Source organism: Bubalus kerabau, chromosome 14, assembly GCF_029407905.1.
Source record: "Bubalus kerabau isolate K-KA32 ecotype Philippines breed swamp buffalo chromosome 14, PCC_UOA_SB_1v2, whole genome shotgun sequence".
In the NCBI taxonomy this organism is placed as follows: domain Eukaryota; kingdom Metazoa; phylum Chordata; class Mammalia; order Artiodactyla; family Bovidae; genus Bubalus; species Bubalus kerabau.
Genome location: NC_073637.1, coordinates 70335660 through 70346852, shown reverse-complemented (window position 1 = coordinate 70346852; position 11193 = coordinate 70335660).

Here is an 11193-nt window from a genome sequence, read left to right as displayed (position 1 = left end):
CAAATTCCATTTTTTTTTTTTTTTTCAAAATTGAGACAAACTATCTGATTTGAGTCGCTGTTACTTGGGGCTTTCTGTTCAAGTAGATGAACCTGATCCTAACTGACACATATTTTTGGCACCAGGATGAATTCTCTGCATTGATTTATCTAATGATGCTTACTGCATTGTGCTCCAGTGACTTTAGCAAGTCTTCCCTTCTATAGAGATCTTCCTATTAAGTCATCCCCAACAGTTAGAACTGGACATGGAACAACAGACTGGTTCCAAATAGAAAAAGGAGTTCATCAAGGCTGTATATTGTCACCCTGTTTATTTAACTTATATGCAGAGTACATCATGAGAAACACTGGACTGGAAGAAACACAAGCTGGAATCAAGATTGCTGGGAGAAATATCAATCACCTCAGATATGCAGATGACACCACTCTTATGGCAGAAAGTGAAGAGGAACTCAAAAGCCTCTTGATGAAAGTGAAAGTGGAGAGTGAAAAAGCTGGCTTAAAGCTCAACATTCAGAAAACGAAGATCATGGCATCCGGTCCCACCACTTCATGGGAAATAGATGGGTAAACAGTGGAAACAGTGTCAGACTTTATTTTTGGGGGCTCCAAAATCACTACAGATGGTGACTGCAGCCATGAAATTAAAAGACGCTTACTCCTTGGAAGGAAAGTTATGACCAACCTAGATAGCATATTCAAAAGCAGAGACATTACTTTGCCAACAAAGGTTCATCTAGTCAAGGCTATGGTTTTTCCTGTGGTCATGTATGGATGTGAGAGTTGGACTGTGAAGAAGGCTGAGCGCTGAAGCATTGATGCTTTTGAAGTGTGGTGTTGGAGAAGACTCTTGAGAGTCCCTTGGACTGCAAGGAGATCCAACCAGTCCATTCTGAAGGAGATCAGCCCTGGGATTTCTTTGGAAGGAATGATGCTAAAGCTGAAACTCCAGTATTTGGCCACCTCATGCGAAGAGTTGACTCATTGGAAAAGACTCTGATGCTGGGAGGGATTGGGGGCAGGAGGAGAAGGGGACGACAGAGGGTGAGATGGCTGGATGGCATCACAGACTCAATGGACGTGAGTCTGAGTGAACTCCTGGAGTTGGTGATGGACAGGGAGGCCTGGCATGCTGTGATTCCTGGGGTCGCAAAGAGTCGGACAAAACTGAGTGACTGATCTGATCTGATGCATCTGGCATATGATAGAGGTCAAAAAAGTACTCACAACTTTTTCACGAATAAATGATTGTTCCTTAGGACCAGCTCATTTGAATTGTCCTTTCTATCACCAGTCAAAAATGCATACAGCTTTCAAAAATATACCCAAAAGCAATAGAATAATGATGATGATAATAATTAATAATTGCTGAGTATTTTCTACATACTAGGTCATTTGTTAAACTTGAAAAATCCCTGTAAACGAGTTAAACGTAGGTGTGTGCACATTTCTATGTTATAGCTCTGCCTATGGTCCACACTTGCAGATGACACATACTATCAAGAAGCCACGCCATTTGATGCCATGGTCACCGAAAGCCCCTCCTCTTCATCCCCACAGCCACACCAACCCGAACTGGCTTCTGAACATCTCGCTGAGCATACTTTTGGGGAGAAATATTTGTTCTCTAGTCTACATTTGAGCAAAATAACATATGAAGCTACTGAGCCCTCAAGGCTTGGTTCTTGAATGAATCTCAGCTGTTAACAATCATTAAAACTCATCATTTTGCCCATTTGTAAAGGCCAATATGTTATGAATAATGAATAAGGTAGAATGTTTGAGATGTGCAGCAAAAGATGCCATTTGAATGCTGATGCATTATTCACAGAACTTCACAGAAACCCTGCTGGAAACATCCAAGTAGTGGAATACTGCTTTTGGTTTTGTTTTTTATTATACATGGTGTGTATACATAACTATTACGCAGTTATCAGTGACACTATAATTTCTTTGAGTTACCTGGTCTCTTCATTTATCTTATTAAAGTTCTTTGATCCAGAGGCTAAGGAGCTTTTGGTTCTTAATTATGGTTAGCCTGATTAGTTCTTACTTCTATGCACTGACCCCGGATCAACAGCCCAGCTTAGCACTGCATTTCAATCAAGAATGGCTTGGCACCTACAACTAACTTGAGTTTTTACTTATTTCCCAGCATGGATAAATGACACTTAAAAGTGATATTCTCATGGTATATACCATGACACTGTCTAAAACAAACTAATTTTTAGCAGTGCCTGCCAGCATTTTTTTGAGTCAGAGTGTACATTGCCACTGGTAATGTCTGTAGAACACAATGGAACAAACAGAGAGTCTGCTCTTGGGTCGAGGTAATCTGCTAAAACTTTGGTTGCCCCAGACCCAGTATCTCAGCACAACTGTAATCCTTCCAGGCCCATTGATTGTAAAGCTCAGGGTTATAACATTATGCACGGTGATACATATGATACATGGAACAGATAAAGATAGAGAATATATCCATGTGCATATAATAATAGGCTTATTTATACATCTATAACTATGTATGGCTAGATACACATTCAGCATAATATGAACACCTATAGTAAGAGAGCTAATGTTGAGATAGGATCCTCCACATATGCTGTTTCCCTTATCAGCACTTTCTCACATGAGGAGGAATTCCTAATCTGATCTGTCAAAGTCAACCGTTTGCCTTCCCAGTGGACATTTTCCTTAATAAGTGCTTGTTCTTGTCTTTCAGTTTAACCGTCATTTTTTCTGCAGTTAAATAGCTAAATCAGGGTGGTGTGCATTTTCAACTCTGGAGGAAGGGAGTAAAGGGCTTTAGTCTTCCCAGCCTCAGTCTTGTTCTCTAGTCAGGCTTTTATTGTAGAGCCTGCACTTCTCAACCGTCACTTTAGGGACACTTGGTTTCCATTGTGGTTTTAACTCTACTCTATGTGAGGAGTACTCAGGGCTAGGAAAGCTCCAGGGAATAGGAGGCATAAGTGATGGGGTTGGATCTATGGTTGTAATATCATTCTGTTCTCCGAAAGATCTTCCGACCCAGAGATCAAACTCAGGTCTCCTGCATTGCAGGCAGATTCTTTATCATCTGAGCCACCAAGGAAGCCCCTCCTATCACAAGGCTGTGCTGTGCTGTGCTTAGTCACTCAGTAGTGTCCGACTCTTTGCGACCCCATGGACTGCCGCCTGCCAGGCTCCTCTGTCCATGGGGATTCTCCAGGCAAGAATGCTACTTGCTGCCTAACCAAAGGATGCCCACATGCTATATAGAGTAAGACTACATTCCCTAGTCTCCCTCAAAGCCAGCTGTTGGTAGGTTCTGGTCAATGAAAATTAAAGAGAAATGTTGTTTGGAACCTCTGGGAAGGCTGCTTAAAGGGAGCTGAACCAGCTGGGAAAGTCCTTTTTTTCCCTTCTGGCTGTTTTCTTTATCTTTTGACTTCCAGTTGGGATGTGATTGCTGGACTCCAGCTGCCATCTTGGGTCATGAGGTTACTTTGAATATGAAAGAACTGAGCTAAAATGATGGAGCAAACAGATGGGAGTCTCAGACTCTGAAGACACTGTGGAATCCTCACTAAACCCTGGACTATCATTAAACTTTTCTCTTTTTATGTGAGAACTAACTTTTCTTATTTAAGTTATTCTTAACCAAAGAGCTTTCTATTGAATAAAACTGAATAGGCCTAACTGATTCTATTATTATCATATATTTATCTCTAATTTCTTTTCTATCCTATGTTTTGGCCGTGCATGGCATTCATGATCTTAGTTCTCTGCCAAGGGAACTCATGCACCTGCAGTGGAAATGTGGTTTCTTAATCACTGGACCACCAGGGAAGTCCCTATCTCTAATTTCTAATAGTTAAACAGACTGACACTGTAACTACCATTACCATCACCATTGTCTATACATAATATAAATAGCAGAGAGTTGAAGCTCACCACAAACCACAAAACCCACCAACATGCCAACAGGAGGAGCAAAGTTCTTGCCCTTATAACCTCTCCTTCACCCTCTTGACTTGCTAGGGAAGATACAAATTTTCCTGGCTAATTCCCTGCTAAGGAACATGGGTGGACCTAATAAGGACCCAGGAAACCTGATTACAGAGTGACCACCTGCAGCCTAGGTGACACCAAGAGATTGGAAGACACTATTGCAGCCATGAAATTAAAAGACGCTTACTCCTTAGAAGGAAAGTTATGACCAGCCTGGACAGCATATTAAAAATTGCCAAGAAAGGTCTGTCTAGTCAAGGCTATGGTTTTTCCAATGGTCATGTATGGATGTGAGAGTTGGACTATAAAGAAAGCTGAGCACTGAAGAATTGATGCTTTTGAACTGTGGTGTTGGAGAAGACTCTGAGAGTCCCTTGGACTGCAAGGAGATCCAACCAGTCCATCCTAAAGGAGATCAGTCCTGGGTGTTCATTGGAAGGACTGATGTTGAAGCTGAAACTCCAGTATTTTGGCCACCTGATGCAAAGAGCTGACTCATTTGAAAAGACCATGATGCTGGGAAAGGTTGAGGTCAGGAGGAGAGGGGGATGACAGAGGATGAGATGGTTAGATGGCATCACCAACTCAATGGACATGGGTTTGGGTGAACTCCCAGGAGTTGGTGATGGACAGGGAGGCCTGGCGTGCTGCGGTTCATGGGGTCGCAAAGAGTCGGACACTGAACTGAACTGAACTGAACTGAATATGAAACTAGATCTGCCTGTACCTGCAGTCCACCTCTAGACAAATAACCCAAATTCAAAGATTTGGGATAACTTGGAGGAGTTCTAAGATACAGTGTCTGTTCAGAGCATGGTACTCTTCAACCACTCTGCTGTCCTCCTGTTCAACCCAAGACGCTTTCACTGCCAGCCAGGCAACAACTACCAATGTGCTGGCTGAGACGTCACTTTCCAATTAGTATGAGCAAATGTTAGAAAACAGAAAATTGTTTTTTTAGTGAAACAATCATCTGTTTATTTGGAAAAACCATTTGTTCCCTGCAGTGGCAGAGGTTCTCTCTCACTGGACGCTCATTCCCAAGAAGCTTTAGCAGTCAGGTTTCAGTAAAAGTTAAAATCTGGAATGAATACATACAAAATTGTTTAAGCCTAAACCAAACATTCTTATAAGGTGGATTTTGTCCATTTGTTCTGGACAGCAATTTTAAAATAAGCCACATTAAAAATTCTTTCTGTTGAGAATAAACTATGAACTGAGCTCTCCACCAAGGGCCTTGAATACATTTCAATCTTCTACCACGACGTGAATGTTATTGGTATCCCACAAGCATTAACCACTAGTAAGGACAAAAATATAACTCGGAAGTTAACTATCTCCATGGTTTGCTCAACTTATTGGAGATTTTAGATATAAAACTGGAGATAAAGGGAAGTTTCAAGATTAAAACAGAAACTCTGAGTTTTTAAGACTGTCTCAACATAGGTAAGTATTCCTCCATGTAAATGATTGCATTAGTTTCAAAGGCAAAGAGGGTAGATACTTGGCAATCCAAGTGTCCCTTCCTTCTGACAAATTGGAGAACATAATTTCCCTAAAAATTACAAATGAATTCTAACAAAATAGAAATCAAATTAAGAAATTAAAAAAAAAAAAAAAACTGGCTGGTGTAAGTCAGTTGGCAATCCCAAGTAAACCATTCAGTACAGACAGAAGATTCCCTCTGTTGCAAACGCAGCCAAACTTGGAAGTGTGGACTGCCGAATCCCTGTATCAGGGATGTATCCCAGTTGGTCATTGCCTAGGTCAAAAGTAAATAATCCTGTTAAACTTGTTTTAAAATTCTCGGTGCACATACTGTTGATTCCCTAGCTGTTTTGAGAAGAAAAGGCATATTAACTAGTTTTCACATTCCTACTTCTGAATAATTATCATGCTTAAGAACTCCCAGTAGAGGTAAAGGAATCATCATTGGAAAGAGGAATTTTCAAAAACAAAGTTGCCTCAAGAGGTTCTAATTTCATCTCATGTGATCATCCTCAGTTACATCTGGTGAATTCTGCCCCTAGTCACAGATGACACTAATATATAATAAGTATTTATTAAAGTCTTTCTTTTTAAATCAAACACATTTTATTACTAATAAGTTTGGACTTTCTTGGAAGGGTTAGCGTTACACCCTTTGTAATTCTGAACATCTGAATGGTACAGAGAACCCATGGCTGCAAATATTGCCCTTTTCCTCATTTCTCAAGTCCTGATCCTACTCTGCCTGCTTCTTCAACATTTCTGGAGGAGGGAGGATAAAGCTTTCAGAGAATTTGTGTGTTGGAAAGGAAATAAGCCATTAAAAGCAGAACTTAGGTAGAGAGAGCAGTCTGTCTTTAGGAGTCTGCAAAGTCTTGGAAAGTTCAGCTCAATTTTGGAACTTCCTTTACCTCTAGCTCTATTTGTAGTTTCTCTGAGCCTCAAACAGAGCCTTTCACACTATGGGAACTTAATAAATAACCGCCGAAAGACTGAGCAGATGCAAATATGCTCTGGTGTCTATCAGATTAAATCTTAGCTCTCCCCAGCAATTGCTTGAACCTCTCTAAGCCTCAGTTTTCTCATCTGTAAAGCAGAACAATCATAATTAGACTTCCTGTAATGATTAACAAAGGAGATAATAGTAAACATAACAATAATAATATTCCTGTGAACTCCTCAAGCGCAGGGACTGTGTTCTCATTCCCACAATTTTGTGTGGTGAACCACAGAACCAGGCAGGGAACAAGCATGTGCAGTTTCCATTAGATGTCATTTTCATAACTGTAAGAGTTGCAGATTTTCCAGACAGGACAAATACAGAAAAAGATTACAGAATTCTGATTACCAGAGTTTGATGATAAGTTGGAAGAGCTGGTAGAAAAGTTATGGAAGGGCAGAAGAATTCAATAGAGTGGCAGTAATTTTAAAGCCAAAGGTGAAAACAAGGAAATGTCCTAAGGTTATTAAATAAATGTGAAATCCAGCTCATTAATGAAAAAAGCCTCAGTCTTAATGGGGAGCATGGAATTCAGTTTACTCAAATCAGAAGGAAAGATGGGTTAACAGCCTCTCTTGAACCCAGGAGAGACCAACTCGTAAAAGACGTGGCTTTGGAGTTCCTGTTGGTGGGTGACTATTAAGAAGGAGTTGGCATTCTGGCCTCTCAGAAGACTCCATCTGCTTCTTCCTCAACTGAACCTCTGGTAGATTAGAAACCACACAGTCTGTTGACATGGTCTCTTCACTTGCTTGTGAAACTATAGTAGTGGGTTAGTGTTTTTAACCCAAAGAAACTTTGGAATAGAGTACAAAGATTAATTGGAACCTAAATTAATCTAAATTAATACTTATATTAAGTTCTAAAATAATGTTTTATAATCATTGAGACAACCAATATTTATTTGATATTTTAAATGTTTGCACGTTTGAAGAAAACGTGGCTTAATAAGGTATCTAACAGCCTTCTGATGTTGGTTTAAATGGTCAACTGGGCAATTAACTTTAGATTCCCACCCAGTGTTAGATCAAATGGTGTAAGCAGTACTGAAATACTTAGAAGAACTTAAGTACGTGGGAAGATTTTTTTTTTCTGTTAGGGAAATGTGAAGGGCTTGAGGGGAAAATGAATATATTAAATTGACAAAAGCAATGTATGATATTTAAAAGAAATTTATTAACTAGGTTTGTAACCAGAACTGGTTGATTAAGGGAGGTTGGTCCACTCAACTTGAGTTGAAAAGACGAAAATCAAAGGTTCCCTTGAAAATGCTTGCTAAAATTACTAGATTTATAAGTAAAATTGGATTTGTAAATATTCATTCAACATATTTATTGAGTGCATGCCATATGTTGGGCACTATTCTGTATGCTAAGAATATAGAAATAAAACAAGCCCCCCCAAAAAGCTTCATGGGGCCTACATTCATTAAATTAACGAGCTTTAGAAACAATTAAGTTATTAACTTCTTGCTTTAATACATTGGATATTAATTTTTAAATGTTAGCTGTAAATAGTCTCTTTATTGCACAAAATGTCCCCCAATGGACACCAAAAAATTTCACATTGCTAAGTGTCTTCATTCATCCCTTTGTCCTTAGTGCCTAGCTCAAAATTGTGTTGAGTCCTCCTATATTGACTTCACATCACTCACAAGAGATCTGAGTTAAGCAAGATTTTTTTTTCTTAAACTGCAAATGTCTCCAAGCTTAGGAAGCTTGGAGACGTTAACATCTACATCTAATTCAGTCGATTGTTTCTTCTAACATCTGAGTTGAGAAATAAATTTTCTGACAGAGGAAAGAGAGGAAAATTACTTTGGGGATGGAAATATCCGTGCAGAGAAGGGAAATCTTTGGATTGGGAGCAGAGTAGGGGGCAGGGCTGGAAGTCCTGGGGCAGTTGTGAGGTTGAGGGACTTGAGTGAAGGGTACAGAAAAAGTAGTGGGAAAATGCAAAGAATGTTCAACTATTTCAAAAAGAGACTCTACCCAGGAAAGAGAAGGAGCTTCTCTTTTGCTTTCTCAGGTGATTGTCTGTGCCCAAAACCCATTGGTCAAAATTGCTTTGTTAAAAACTTCTGTGGGGTGGCAGGGGCAGAATTTCCATCAGGGTAAATAAAGCTTTTGCAAGATGACCTGGCAACTCAAACAACATTGCTTCCAAAGGAAAATGTTTCTCAATTCTTAACATCCTCTTAAAACCAGTCTATTGAAACATAACCTATCTGTAAATTAATCAGTATTTTGATAACCAAAATTCACAAAAACCACACCCAAGGCAGTTCCAGAAAATTGCAGAGACGCTACAGAAGCCCAGCAATGACCTAAACCATGCATTTGCAGAAGCGAGCCCTAAGCTGAGAACTCCCAGGATTTTGCAATCCGTACCCATTTTTCAGGTTCCTTATTCCAGCAGTCATAATTCACATATTCCAAAACTTCAGACAATCCTGGTGGCCCCTGGAGCAGCAACTCCTCCTCCAATTGGTCATTCCTGACAATAGTGGCTAACAGCAAATCCCCACTTTTCAGGACCAATTAGAGAGCAGATAGATATCTCAGGGTAGAAGTGTCTAGCGGTTAATTCTTCAGGTTCTAGAATGTGAAAGAACTAAGTTTAAATCCTAACTACCACAGCCAGGTTACTTTAACTTGCCACACCTCAGTTTCCTCATCTGCAAAATGGGGGTTATAATAAGTTTTCATGGAGTTTCTGAGGGGTTTAAATGAGATAATCCATGGACAGCATCATGCCTGACAAAGTGAACATGCAGAGTTACACTTATACACGGGCTCCCTAATTTATAGCAAGGAGCATTTCATATCTTCTGCTCCCCCTATGCCATAATGTAAGTGGTAATTATGGACATCTTGGCTGGCCTAGCTAACTTACAATTTTTTTCAACATTAAAGAAACTAAGAAACAATCCAGTTCCTATCTGGGCTTTGGAGATGTTGGAATGAGTTACAGGCTCATAAACGCTGTTCTAACAGTTGGCAAGGATTTGGCTTTAATCTAGTGAATGAAAATTTTATGAAAAGAGAGTTATGGAAGAGTTGTGAGGAGAAACTGCAATGCTCTGAATGATGGATTTCAAAATCATCAACACCTTTTCAGATATTCAGTCCCACACTGGACCAAAATACCATTGACAGTAATTCCTTGAGAACATGATTTTTCTAAATAGATCCATATAAAACAGGCAGATTTATTAAGGGGAAAAATGAGTTTAATAATACAGTATTAGATTGAGTATCATCCAGGAAAAGTGTACTGTAAAAAATGTTTTGAATATTAATTGACCTCTGGTAACTTTTGTGTCGTAAATACTTGTATTATAGTGAGGTAGACAGTTTTAAAAAAACTCTCCATTAGACAGACTTAAAATTTTGTAATAATATTTAAGAAAATGATAACATTATGAAAGAATGAAATATCTGATGAATGCTTAACTTTGTACAACTCGAATATAAACTTTAAAAATATTAGAAATTATAACATTTGAGTGCATATAACGTTTTGTACATTAAGATGAATTGCATGCTGTCCATTTCCTCTTTGCACTTTCAGTCACCTTAAATAAACAAATATATACAGCCTTAACAGAACAACAGTGCATCCAAAGCAAATGTGCATTTTAAATTATTTCTCCTGGCCAAGTCTTTTTTTTTTTTTCTTTTTTACTTAGCATTTTATATTAGCATTTATTATCAGTCTCACCCTTTCTTGGATAGTTTGTAGTTCTCTGAACCAAACAAGCAACAGGTTTAGATTCAGAGAGAGCAACACCACTTAGGAAGAACAAAAAGGTCTTGTAATGGTTGGTACAAGTTCCCTTGTTTAAACCATTTCATGGTCAAAGACAAGAAGGAAGCTAACTCTTCAAAGGGCCTACTTATGGGTGATGTTTGAAAATAATACTGGTGCAGGCTGGGGAAAGTTCATGCTTTTGGCAACCTGAGGATGGGTATTTAACTTGCACCCGGCTCTCTCTTGCTTCCGAAGATCAATTCCATCCTTGCCTTCTTCCTCAACGCACGGTTCCCCATCTCCCACCCCAAGCTCAATGTAACACTTTGCTCTTTTCACAGTTCCTCATTACTAAGTTTTAAAAACATTGCCTAACTGGTAATTACAATCTGAAACAATTCTTTTGCGGGAGCCCTGGGCTATTGCTGGCTGGTAATCTTTCAGGAATGTCAGAGAGAGGGGAGGGAAGAGAGATTCCAAAGAAACTTCGAAGACAAGGCCGTGTGCCTCCTTTCATCCCTCTCCTCCCAGCTCCTGGGCCTGACCCTCCATCCGCATCCTTGGGGAGGGAGGGGGGCAATCACCTCCCCTCTGGACTTCACCCTTCCTCTTCTTGGGTCACTTTCCTATCCTCTGCATCTCTTACTTTAGTTCTAAGTTCCCCAGTTCTGCCCTTTTTTTTGGTTTTGTTTAAATGGGAAATCACCTTCCCCTTCAAAGGGGATGTCTGAATTTTGGCAAATTCTGCCTAAAGAAATCTGTGAGAAACAGACATGGGGAAGGGCTTTTCCATAGGTTACCTCCAGCCTGGGCGAAGGCACCTCGGTGTCAGCCCGTCAGAGGCTGGTCTTGTGGTTTCTCATTATCCTTCAGGGGGTTCCATTTGGACTCATTCTTGTCATTCCATCCATACCAGCTCCCCTTTCCCCCAGAAAAAGCCAGTGAAGGCGGTGACCTGAG